The sequence below is a fragment of the Ambystoma mexicanum genome, chromosome 1p, assembly GCF_040938575.1.
Source record: "Ambystoma mexicanum isolate Mex_15411 chromosome 1p, UKY_AmexF1_1, whole genome shotgun sequence".
In the NCBI taxonomy this organism is placed as follows: Eukaryota; Metazoa; Chordata; class Amphibia; order Caudata; family Ambystomatidae; genus Ambystoma; species Ambystoma mexicanum.
Window position 1 is genome coordinate 1,290,446,518 of NC_090921.1, and position 12,597 is coordinate 1,290,459,114.

At 51.6% G+C, this 12,597-nt stretch overlaps 1 protein-coding gene across 3 annotated transcripts in view; it reads left to right on the top strand.

The window, feature by feature from the left end:
* The first annotated feature begins 7,053 nt into the window (after positions 1 to 7,053).
* The window catches only part of LOC138452997 (oxysterols receptor LXR-beta-like), a 427,073-nt gene continuing 421,529 nt past the window's right edge, over positions 7,054 to 12,597 (top strand). For 2 of the 3 annotated variants that reach the window (XM_069605405.1, XM_069605431.1), the window contains exon 1: positions 7,054 to 7,160. The gene's annotated coding sequence lies outside the window, so the exon portion shown is untranslated. The remainder of the gene's footprint in view (positions 7,161 to 12,597) is intronic. The other variant, XM_069605411.1, reaches the window with a different exon arrangement.

The following is a 12,597-nucleotide window of genomic DNA, read 5'->3' on the forward strand; positions in this document are numbered from 1 at the left end:
ACAGGCAACCTTTTTTTCTTCCAGACATCGGCCTGACCCTGCCGGTGTAGGAGAGGTCGGGGGAGGCAACGCCGCCTGTGGCAGGACAGCCCAGCGCCCTGTCTAGCTCAGCCAAAACCATTGTGGTTTAAAAAAACTAATCCAGATGCACAGCCTGGGAAGCCTGACCGCCACCTGCAGCAGCACAGCACTTCCCAGGGGGATAGAGGTAGGCCCCTCCGCCACCTGCCCACCCGGCCCGATCCACTCGTCCTTCCCTGACCGCTTCCCTTTTGGAGGAGCTGGGAGACAGACAGCGAGGCGGGCCAGAGACAGCACAGACAGGGGGGTTGGGTGGGACCGCTAGAGTCTTCAAACCCCAGCCCGCCGCACAGGGCCCAGCTCCAGGTACCTGGGCAAGAGGAAAGGTCCCCACTGTGCCAGCGGGCCTGGCCATCGCTCGCCAGATGTGGGCAGCTGGAACCTTGGCACCCACCGTCAAGTAAGCCAGCTGCACCATGGCTCATGCCTGCGTGCCGGGCCCCTGTCTGCCTGGGAAGGCGCCCCTCGAGAGCAGTCAGGTTTCCCTCGGCTCCCGACTGCCCCCACTCAGGGCTTCCGTGCTGATAGGGGTGTGCCCACCAATGCCCACCCGCTGGCAGATCAGAGAGAGCAGTGCGCAACTCCGGCCAGCGCAGAGGCGGGCTCATTGAGGAGAGGGGGCTGCGCAAGGCTCCCTTTCCAGTGCGTGGTTGGGAACACCCCCAGCAGGTTAACCCAACCCTGCCAGGCATCCCCGGCCATCTGCTGGGTCGCGGACCCCTCTCCAGTGGAAGGGAATGCCCGCTCCCTGGCACCTGGTTGACCACGTGCACCAGACCGTTCTGCGCAAGGTGCCCTGGGCTGTGGGTGTGCACGTCTGGGATGCAACCGAGGTCGGGCCCACAGCTCTCCCACCCGCGACTCCGCTGTTAATGATCCTTCATGCCTCCACCCACAAGCAGGTACCATTCACACTCAAATTCCCCATTTCTCCTTCCAAACACACATTCCAGATTCAAATGCCACCCCCCTCCTGTTAGGCAGAATCCTATGCAGTTACCTTAGGGAGCACTGCACACGATTAAGACTACGGGTGAGAGCAATAAATCCCCTTTGGTATCAGTCTGTACCACAAAGATTTAGTTGGTAGCTGTGGCTGAGCAGTCAGACTTATCTCAAGATGGAGATGAGCAGTATTCAGTGTTTATGCAATAGGCCTACAGCACTATGGCACAAGGAAACACTGACCAAAGCTTTGTATTAAAAAGTATATATATATTTATTTTATACACTTCTAATAAAACACATGTATCCCAGTCATCAAGCAAGTTAAAATAAGTCAAAGGAAAAATATACACACTCCTAAGTTAAATTGTAGACCAAGTGAACCAAAGTGAAAACTGAGCAAAACGGCACAGTGACAACTACACACAAGGGATCCTCTAACAATTCCTCACTAGAGAGGGAAAGCAAAAGTTATCTAGAAATAGTCTTATACACCCTAGCAACACTTCCCATCAGTTTGTGAACCAGTTCAGCAAGACAGTGCATCAGTATAGGCAATACTTAAAATGAAAACTGAGCAAAATGGCATTTCACAATGATTAGAAAAGGGAAGGAAGGGGTGGTTGTAAGAAATAGGTGCACCAACACAGTTCTCAGTGAGAATCAATCTAAAGAAAGCAGGTCTAACAAATGTGACCAGAGTCAGTAGGCCTGTGCCAGAGTCAGTGGTACAGGGCAAGGGCCCAGGAGCAAAATGTTCTTGTAGCTGCAGTCAAGTCTTTGGTTAATGAATTCGACAAGGTGGTTGCAGAAGTTGAAAAAGACAATGTTAAGAGAGAGGGGCGGCCGACCCAATAGGTAGGTAAAGGATTTAAAACACCTTTAACGCTACGGCGAAGAAAGGGCGGCCTGGCGGAACAATGTACCTTTAAATGAAGAAGTGGCTCCTGCGGTGGCGGTTGTTCCTGGTAGTTCCTGCAGTTCGGGTGATCCAGCAGAGGAAGAGAGGCTCTCATCGTGGAGGAAGGTTCTAGTTACTGCACTACCCAGGGATGAAACCAGCCGGGGTGCTGCCCGACGAATAAAAGAAACGCTCCTTTAAATTGCAGTCTGGGTGGACTGGTGCCTGGCTATCCGGCCTCCGAGTACAGGGTATGGGAGATTCGGCCAAGGCAGGTCCGGGAATGCGATTGAAAAACTGGTTGGCCCCACCAGCTCAAGGGAAGAAGGCTCTTGCAGATGAAGATCTTCTCTCGTCGTGTGGAGAAAAGTGGTGAGACGCTGCAGCAGGGCTTCACCGGTGGTTCAGTCGTTGCAGATGTCTTTGGCTTCTCTCCTCTTCGGCTTCTTAGTTCCAGTGGCAACGTCTTGCTCTTCCAGTCCTCAGGACCCTGCTTTTATTCAAAAAGATCCCCATTCATACTGCCTAGCTGTCACTCACACAGTAGAGTGGTCATCTTGGCGGGAGACCCTCCAGCCTATCAGGATAGAGTGCGACATGGGTTGCGGAGGCAACCCTGTCCAGGGGTCCTACTCCCCCTCCCACACAATGGACCAACCCCAGACTCAGTGGCGCCGAAAGGAGGGCTTCTCGGTAGAAGCCCGCCAAAAGGACGAACAAAGGATCCCCGACCTGGGTTAGGAGTTTTGAGAAAGACACGAGAAAGAAGTTATATTAAAGTTCTGGTAAATAAAACCTACCGGAGCAAAGTTAATATTAAAATGCACCGGCGGTATGTTAGAGGCTGTCAGAAAAAGTGGTAGCCTCGAACAATGGGAAAATCCCATAGGGAAATATTTGCGGTCGAATATTTATGGTAGTAACCACTGCCACCAGCCAGAAACTTTTGAGAGGGGGACTGTAGGGTACCCTCTCGAAAATTAACATATTAACCCCTTCCAGTACCTCCATAGTAAGATGGGTTGTACTGGTTTAGTTCATAGGATTTGACTAGTAAAGTCAATGGGGACTTTACATGCCCTGGGAGACAGTAGTCAGTCCCAAGGTATCTATGTTTGGGGGTAGCTACGACACCCCTGTGTCACTGCACTGTGGGTGCTGTGTAACACATGTGAATAAAGATGGTTCCTATGGGGTTGAGAAAGATTCCATACGCATTAAACACAAAAATAGCCTAGAACACACCTAGCAAAAATGCCTAAGAGTGGGGAAAAAAAAAGAGTCTCACTCAACAGGTAAAAAGAAACAAACCCTTCAAATCCAGCAAAGCTGCTGGGGGATTCTATAGGTAAGGGAAATTAGCCATAGAATGAGAATTCTCCCTAACACCTCCTGACCTACATGCCACCATCCCTCCATCCGAACCCACACAAAGACACCAACATCCGTCCCTCTATACCTACACCAAGATGCTCCACCCTTCAGAGGCACATCCATATGCTTCACCTCTACCTCCAGACTCACACTCAGATGGTGCCATTCGCCCTCTCTCTATACCCACACCGATTACCCCATCTCTTCGACAAACACACATGCTCCCACCACTCCAATAAACCAACATCCTTCTCTCCAGACAAACATACCCCATCCCTCCATTCACAACCAGATGCCCCCTTCCTTCCCACCAGAGTGCTCCCACACCATTCCCTGACATGCCCCATCATATGCCCTGTCCCTCCATTCCAGATCTACAATGCCCCCTCCGATCCAGACTCCAAGATGCCCAATCCCTTCCTCAAGACCAATACCTTGATGGCCAATGCTCCCTCCACACAGAAAGATGCCCCTATCCGTCTTCCGACCAATGAGCCCCAATCCCTCCCTCCAGACCCACACCAATGTGCCCCATCCCTCCTTCCCGATGCACGCCAATGTGTCCTATGCCTCCCTTCATACCCACAGCAATGTCCCCATCCCTCCCTCCAGACCCACACCCATGTGCACCATACCTTCCTCTCAGACCCACACCAATATGCCCCATCCCTCCCTCTCAGAACCACACCAAGATGCCCCATCCCTCCCTCTAGACCAACATACTGCCTCATCCTCCCACCACATAGCAAGATGCCCATTCCACTTGCATAAGATGCCCATGTGCCGATCCTGAATCACATGCAGATAGCCCCAACCAACCCCCTCTAAAACCACCCATCCTAGTATGCCCCCATCCGCCCCGACCCACACCAATGTGCCCCATTCCCTCCTTCCAGACCCACACCAATATGCGGCCATCCCTCCTCAGACCAATGTCCTCGTCCCGCCCAACAAACCCACACCAACGTACCCCCACCACCTCCCTCCAGAGCCACACCAAGATGCACCGTCCCACTTCCTAACCCACACCTAGATGACCCGTGCCACCCTCCAGGCCCACTGTGCCCCATCTCTCCACCCAGATCCACACCAATGTGCCCCCACCACATCCCTCCAGAGCCACACCAAGATGCCCCGTCCAAATTCCCCCCCCCCCACACCTAGATGACCCATGCCACCCTCCAGACCCACTGTGCCCATCTCTCCCTCCAGGAACACACCCATGTGCACCATCCCTCCCCCCAGATCCACAATGTGTCCCCACCACCTCCCTCCAGAGCCACACCAAAATGCCCCGTCCCACTTCCCAACCCACACCTAGGTGACCCATGCCACCCTGCAGACCCACTGTGCCCCATCTCTCCCTCCAGAAACACACCAATGTGCACCATCCCTCTGCCCAGATCCACACCAATGTGCTCCCACCACCTCCCTCCAGAGCCACATCAATGTGCCCCCACCACCTCCCTCCAGGGCCGCACCAAAATGCCCTGTCCCACTTCCCAACCCACACCTAGATGACCCATGCCACCCTCCAGACACACTGTGCCCCATCTCTCCCTCCAGATCCACACCAATGTGCCCCCACCACCTCCCTCCAGAGCCACACCAATGTGCACCCGCCAACTCCCTCCAGAGCCACACCAAGATGCCTCTTCCAACTTCCCAATCCACACCTAGATGACCCATGCCACCCTCCAGACCTGCTGTGCCCCATCCCTCCGCCCAGATCCACACCAATGTGCTCCCACCACCTCCCTCCAGAGCCACACCAATGTGCCCCCACCACCTTCCTCCAGGGCCGCACCAAAATGCCCCGTCCCACTTCCCAACCCACACCTAGATGACCCATGTCACCCACCAGACACACTGTGCCCCATCTCTCCCTCCAGATCCACACCAATGTGCCCCCACCACCTCCCTCCAGAGCCACACCAATGTGACCCCACCACCTCCTTCCAGAGCCACACCAATGTGCCCCCGCTACCTCCCTCCAGAGCCACACCAAGATGCCTCTTCCAACTTCCCAATCCACACCTAGATGACCCATGCCACCCTCCAGACCCGCTGTGCCCCATCCCTCTGCCTAGATCCACACCAATGTGCCTCCACCACCTCTCTCCAGAGCCACACCAATGTGCCCCCACCAACTCCCTCCAGAGCCACATCAAGATGCCCCGTCCAACTTCGCAACCCACCCCTAGATGACCCATGCCACCCTCCAGACCCACTGTGCCCCATCTCTCCCTCCAGAAACACACCTATGTGCACCATCCCTCTGCCCAGATCCACACCAATGTGCCCCCACCACCTCCCTCCAGAGCCACACCAAGATGCCCCGTCCCACTTCCCAACCCACACCTAGATGACCCATGCCACCCTCCAGACCCACTGCGCCCCATCTCTCCTTCCAGAAACACAACCATGTGCACCATCCCTCCGCCCAGATCCACACCAATGTGCCCCCACCACCTCCCTCCAGAGCCACACCAATGTGCCCCCACCACCTCCCTCCAGAGCCACATCAAGATGCGCCGTCCAACTTCCTAACCCACACCTAGATGAGCCATGCTACCCTCCAGACCCACTGTGCCCCATCTCTCCCTCCAGAAACACCCACGTGCACATCCGTCCGCCCAGATCCACACCAATGTGCCCCCACCACCTCCCTCCAGAGCCACACCAAGATGCCCCGTCCCACTTCCCAACCCACACCTAGATGACCCATGCCACCCTCCAGACACTGTGCCCCATGTCTCCCTCCAGAAACACACCCATGTCCTCCATCCCTCCCCAGACCAATGTACCCCAACCCTCCCCCAAACCCACACCACTCTCCCTATCCCAGACCCACACCACTATGTCCTTTCCCTCCCTCCAGACCCACATCAATGTGCCCCCTTTCTCCATACAAATGTGCCCCATCCCACCAGACCAACACCAGCATGCCCCTATCCAACCATTCAGACCCCACCAAGATGTTCAAACTCTCCCTCTAGTCTAGACCAACACCACAATGCCCCATCCTCCCTCCAAATAGCAAGATGCCCCTTAGCCCTTGCAACAGATACCTGTGTGCGAATCCCGAATCACATGCAGATAGCCCCAGCCAACCCACTCTAAAACCACCCATCCTAATAATCACACCCTCATGAAACATTAAATCACTCCATTAGCCCCCATTGATCAGTTAAACACCATCATACACTGTCTCCCTGTTCCTTTTCTTAGCCCTCCATACCTTTCATGTTGAATAGATGAGCATGATTTTTAAAGTAAATGTAATTTCCCGCTCCCTTATCGAACGCGGGTGTCTTACAGGAACATTCAAGGTATCCGGAAGAAAATGCAAATTATATTTACAGCCAGCCAAGAACACCCGGGTTGCTGCTGTTCCTGCAACATGTCAGCCAGAGCCTTGCGGCGTCGCGTAGAAACGTTCCCGGCATTCGATTGAAAATGCCCACCCCAAACGCCGCAAACCAAAGGCAGGCAGGGTCTCCAGAGAAAAATGCCCACCCCATTCGATGTAAGCAAAATGCTGGCAGGGTCCGATTGCACTTGCACCGGCAGGCAGTGCTTTCAGAGTGCCCGCTCACCGAACTTGCTCCGATACGCTTCACTGCTCGGGAAATCACACGGATGACATCGGAGTCACGTGAAGAAGAGTGGGCGGGCCGTTGCTATGGTCCTTTTCTCAGATGGGAACTAGTCGCTACCGTACCCTTATTGTGACAGGGATGGGAGTCTTTTTTTCTCAGCCGGCACTTCCGACGGAAATAGCGTAAGATCCCGGAAGTGTTGATGTTGGAAGTTATTGCAGGAGAGTTTTATCCGGCAAGAAAGAGGAATATAACAGGTAAAGAAACAGGGGAAGAAAAGAAGGAGGTGGGGATAATAGAATATAAGAGACTCGCCTGTGCTACAGAGGAGCAAGTGCGCTGTGGCGAGCAAGTGCTCTTCGGAGGGAGGAGCAAACACTTGAGGGTGAAAGGAACTGGTTGGTTCATGGGAGCAGGAGAACATTAAGTGAGATGCTGTACCTCTCAAGTGATTTGATTACCTAACGGTAATCTTCATTATCGTGCTTATCGCCCTCCTCATAATGCTTTCTTTTGAGTTCTCTGCTTCCACCACAGGAGCTGAAGATTACCGCTAAGTAATCAGAACATTATCTTCATGTCGCCCTTGTCGCAGTACTTAATTTGAGGAATACAAAAGATGTATGATGAAAGGGGCATATAAAACATGGACAGAGCCCAAAATGCAGTGTAGTAGTACTCCCTTCCTCCGACCTCCCCTCCGACCCCCAGTGGAGGCTATTGAACTGAACACTAGTGCAGTGTGTAGTGATATAATGGGCGGGAAGCTTCTGTGTAACAGGCTTAACTCTTTATTGTGGAACTGGTACTAGTAATGCAGCGCATACAAACATGTATGGCATTAAGTCCTTGGGCAACTGGCCCTCAACTGTGCTGGGTGGTGCAGTGCTATAACGTCTCTGAAAAGGGATTATTTCCTCTCAGGATACGAGCGCTGGGAGCTCGACTTACTCCGTGTCCTCTGATCTTTCATACGCGGCTTCGCGCTCTCTTCACCTGGCTCTTCCGCGTTCCCTTGTGAAGTCTTGCGAGACTCGGCATCACGCGATATCTCAACACACCCCCCCTTGATAACGCAGCAAAGCTTATTGCATAGCATAGTCATTATACTTCACCAGTCTTCTGTGCTCCCTTCTCGGCCGATCTTCTTTCCTGCCACTAGTGTCCAGTATCTGACTTGCTTCCTGGGAGGCTTCCGATGCATCTCCTTCTCTTCCTTCCTCCGTGGTCTCTATCGCACTGGTTTCTGGTTCTTGTTCTCTGGCAATCTCTGTCAGGGGCCTTTGCAAGGTTTGGTTTCCTCCTGTGACCTGTTTCGCGATGCTTCTCAAACATGACTACTTGCTCCATGTGCGGCCATTCTCGGTGCGGACGTGGTTTTTCCCTCTGTTATGTTATGTTAATGGTATTTATATAGCGCACCGTCACCAACGGAATTTGTCCCCAGGCGCTCTGGCGGATCTGTAAACAAGAAGGTGGGATGGGTTAGTAAGGTGAAGAGGGAGTAGGATAGTGAGAGGAGTGGTATAATGTTGGCAGCTTCAACTCGGTAGACACCGGGTGCTGAGCTATGGTGCGAGTATTGGATCGGTGTCAGTGCGCTTGTGCTGTTGGTGCGGCTTATGTGTTGTTGCGGTGTGGTGAAGGGCATGCAGCTTGTTGTGCGAGAGATGGTTGTGTAAGTTTTTGAGTGAGATAAGTATGCAGAGAGTTTGCGCTTATATTGGTTAGTAGGTTACATGACATTTTAACATGCTAACATTCATAGTACTGTCTAAGTAGCCTTTGCTGACCTACATGATTCCGTCTAAGTGTGGCACTCGCTAACCTTCACAATGTTATCTAGATACAGTGCAGGCTAATGTTCTCACTTCTAAGTGTGGCACATGCTAACATTGAGAATTCCAACTGGATAACTCTTATTGGTTGACTGAACTTCAAACCTGTCATTTGATCCTTGCTTGTTAGTCGTATTTTGATCCAGTCTCCTTCCTTGACCTCACGACCTTGGGTTGTTCTTCTTTGATCGCTCCATCTTTTCATGCATGCTTTGCTATTTTCCAGTTACCACACTTCGGTCATATCCACTTCGTCATTCTCTGTTACTCTGGTCAACCATGTTGGTGCCAGTGTAGATGCTGCTCTCCTCACTCTCAACATGCAAAATGGCGAAATTTGGGTGATCCCGTTGGGAGTTGGCCATTCGCAATGGCCTCCTTGACTGTTTTGAGGGGATCCATACCTGACGTGGTTGCTAGTTGGATGACTCCTTTAATTAACCTATTGGCTCTCTCCACGAGTCCATTGGCTTGGGCATGGTATAGCGCAGCTTTTCTCTGATTCATGTTGTTTTTGTGCAGGAATGACTCTGTATCCCTCAACACTAGCTGTACTTCATTGTCTGTGACTAGCTCTTTGGGGAGACCTTCCCTCTGAAATATGGATGTGAGGACTTCTATGACCGTGGCAGTCGTGATGTTGGGGACGAATTCTGCTTCTACCCACTTTGATATGTACTCCACCAGTACTGTGCCATACCGATGCTCGGGCGCCATTGCCTCCAGCGGTCCAATAAAATCTACCCCACTTTGGACCACACTACTTCAGGGATCTCTGTGGGAATCATTAGAGCTTGCCTGGTCCTCAAGTGTTTATCACTGTTGAGACACTCATGGCATCTCTCTATCATTGCACACATTTCTTGATCCACGGCGGGCCACCAGTACGCTTCCCTCACTCTTCCCCGCATCATGGTGTTCCCTAGATGCCATGAGTGGGCTCTGCACAGAATTACTTTTCTCATCCCCACCGGTGGTATCATTTGATTGCTTTTCATTTTCAATCCGTTTGCCTCTGAAACTTCTTATGCCACTTTCCTATATGGCCTCATGCCTTCAGATAGACTTTCCATCTAGCCATCCATTACTAGCCCACTCTGAGTCTCGCCATCGTGGGTTCTTTACTGTCTTCTTCATTCCAATGCCCCTCGCTTAGTTCTAGGAAATCTGGGCCCCTGAGGTCTTGAATTGACGCTACGATACGTTCATCCTGCAGGAATGTGGTGGCTTAGTCTTTGTCCTCCGGTAGCCTTGATGTGCAGTCCGCCTGAGCATTTCTCCATCCTGCAATGTGGTTAATTTCAAAGGTGTATTCCTGCAGTTTGGGTGCGATGCGTGCCAACCGGGGTGTCGACGATTTTGTCCCATCTGGACTGAGCATATGAATCGAGGGCTTATGGTCGTGACCAGTTTAACTTTGGTGCCCCACACAAGTCCTGAAATGTTCAACGGCCCAGGCGCAGGCCAGAATCTCTTTCTCCACTGTGGAGTAGTTGTTCTCGGCCGTGGACAGGGCTTTAGAGGAGAATGACACAATATGTTATGCATCTACTTTCTTCTGGGTGAGTAGGGCACCTAACCCACTCGCACTGGCATCCGTGGTGATGACTGTACTCCATTCCAGATTGAACGGCTGTAGGCACGATGCTTCCACTATGCGCCGTTTTATATTCTCAACAGCCTCTTTCTGGGCTTCCAGCCATGTGAACTCTGTGCCATTTATGACTAGGTCTCTTAGTGGCGTCGTGATTTCTGAAAACCTGGGGATGAATTTGACATAATATTTTGCGAGTCCTAGGAACGAACTCACTTCTTCCTTTTTAGTTGGCTCCGGAGCCTTGATTATGGCTCGTACCAGGTTTTGATCCTTCGCTGAAATGCTGAAGCCGCAGACAGGCTAAAGGGCATCTTGGTGAACCGGCAGGTGCCGAATGGGGTGATGAACGCAGTTAGTGGCTTGGAGTCTTTGTGCAAGTGAATTTGATGATGCGCATCCCTCATGTCTAACTTGGAGAACGCTCTGGGTTCTTTCATCACGAGGATGAGCTCATTTATGCTTGGAAGGGGGTAGCTATCTGAGATGACTTCCAGGTCGATGCTGCGAAGATCAGTGCACAACCTTAAGTCTTGTGAGTTCTGTTTCTTGATGAGAACCACGGGACTCAACCACTCTGAGGCTTCGATCACCTCAATGGTGTCCTCCACCATTTTGTCGAGCTGGTTTCTGAGTATGTCTCTGGCTGTCGCTGGCACAGGCCTTACTATGTGTTTTATGGGGACTGCATTTGCCTTGAGCAGTATTTTATGTACGAAGTTCTTAATTTTTCTTGGCCTTTCCGAGAACAGCTTGGGAAAATCTTCTTTGACAACCGGCGCTCCTCTTGTACTGACTGTCAACACTTGATATTCTGTGCTGGGATCAAGTTTGGCTTGATCGTCCCAACCTAGGACTGCTCGGCCTTCTTGGCTGAAATATATTCTTGTGGTAGTTTCTCTCCCCTTGATCTCCACTTTCCCTTTGATGTATCCTAGTAGGTCAATGGATGCATCAACGAACACTGTGGGCTTGTGACGGGTTCTGAGGACTTTAACCGTTTCAGTGCCCATCATCTCTTTGTATGTGCGAAGGGGCAGTATGGTTAAGTCCGAACCCGAGTCTGCCATGACTCTCGTCTCCATGCCTTTTATGTTATGTTATGTTATTTTGCATTTATATAGCGCCTTATATACCATTGGTATGGTCTGAAGGCGCTGGTAGGTTGAACGCCCTTGGGAACCGAAGTTCAGGTCAGTATAGAGAGTAGAGAGAGTCTAAAAGGTGCGTGTGTGCACCAGGTATGTGTGCAGCTGGTGCGGAATTCAAGTGGTAGCTGCTTCTTAGCGGTAGGTGTGGTGGTTGAGAGATCAGGAGTATGTGTTTGCTCTGGCCGGCTTTATCCAGAATGAGTATGGCTGCGTTAGGCCTGAGGAGGACGCCTGGCTGAGGGGTGTAAAACCAGCAATGTTTACATAGAGTGATGTGGAGTGAGCGGGAGAATGTAGATATGAGAACAGTTATACCGAATGGTGTCATAGTATCTCTGTGTTCTAGTTGAATGGTGGTGTAAGGGAGAGAGTAAGCGTGGGGTGTGGTATGATGTATGTTTTTCAAATGTTCCCTTCATTCCAAGGCATAATATGTATGTCACACAGTTCCGTGCGGGTAGGTTTGTTCTACGCATTTTGTTCGCTCTACAAACCCATCTGCTCCATGCGTTCATCGGCTCTACATACTCATCAGTTCTGTACACTCATCCGCTCCACTCGTTCGTTACACACACTCGTTCGTTCCACACACTCGTCAGCTCTTCATACACTCGTACGCTCCAAATACTCCTCCGCTCCAGACCTTCGTCCACTCTACACACTCGTCCAGTCTACATACTCGTCCAGATTAGACACTCGTTCAGTCGACAACGCTCATCCGGTCCACCCATTCATCGGCACAACATACTACTAGTCGGCTTGACAATAGTACTCGTCTGCTCCATATGTCCATCCATTCCACACACTTATCTACTCTATGTATTTGTCCGCTCTATGAAATCATCTGTTACGCACATTCATCCGTACCACACATTTACCTGCTTCACACACTTGTCTACTCCACATATTCATTCGCACCAAGCACTCATTCGCTCCACATACACATCCACTCCTTACACTCATCCACACTACACATTCACTTTTTCGCTCTCGACACTCCTCCGCTCTCGACACTCCTCCGCTCTCGACACTCCTCCGCTCTCGACACTCCTCCGCTCTCGACACTCCTCCGCTCTCGACACTCCTCCGCTCTCGACACTCCTCCGCTCTC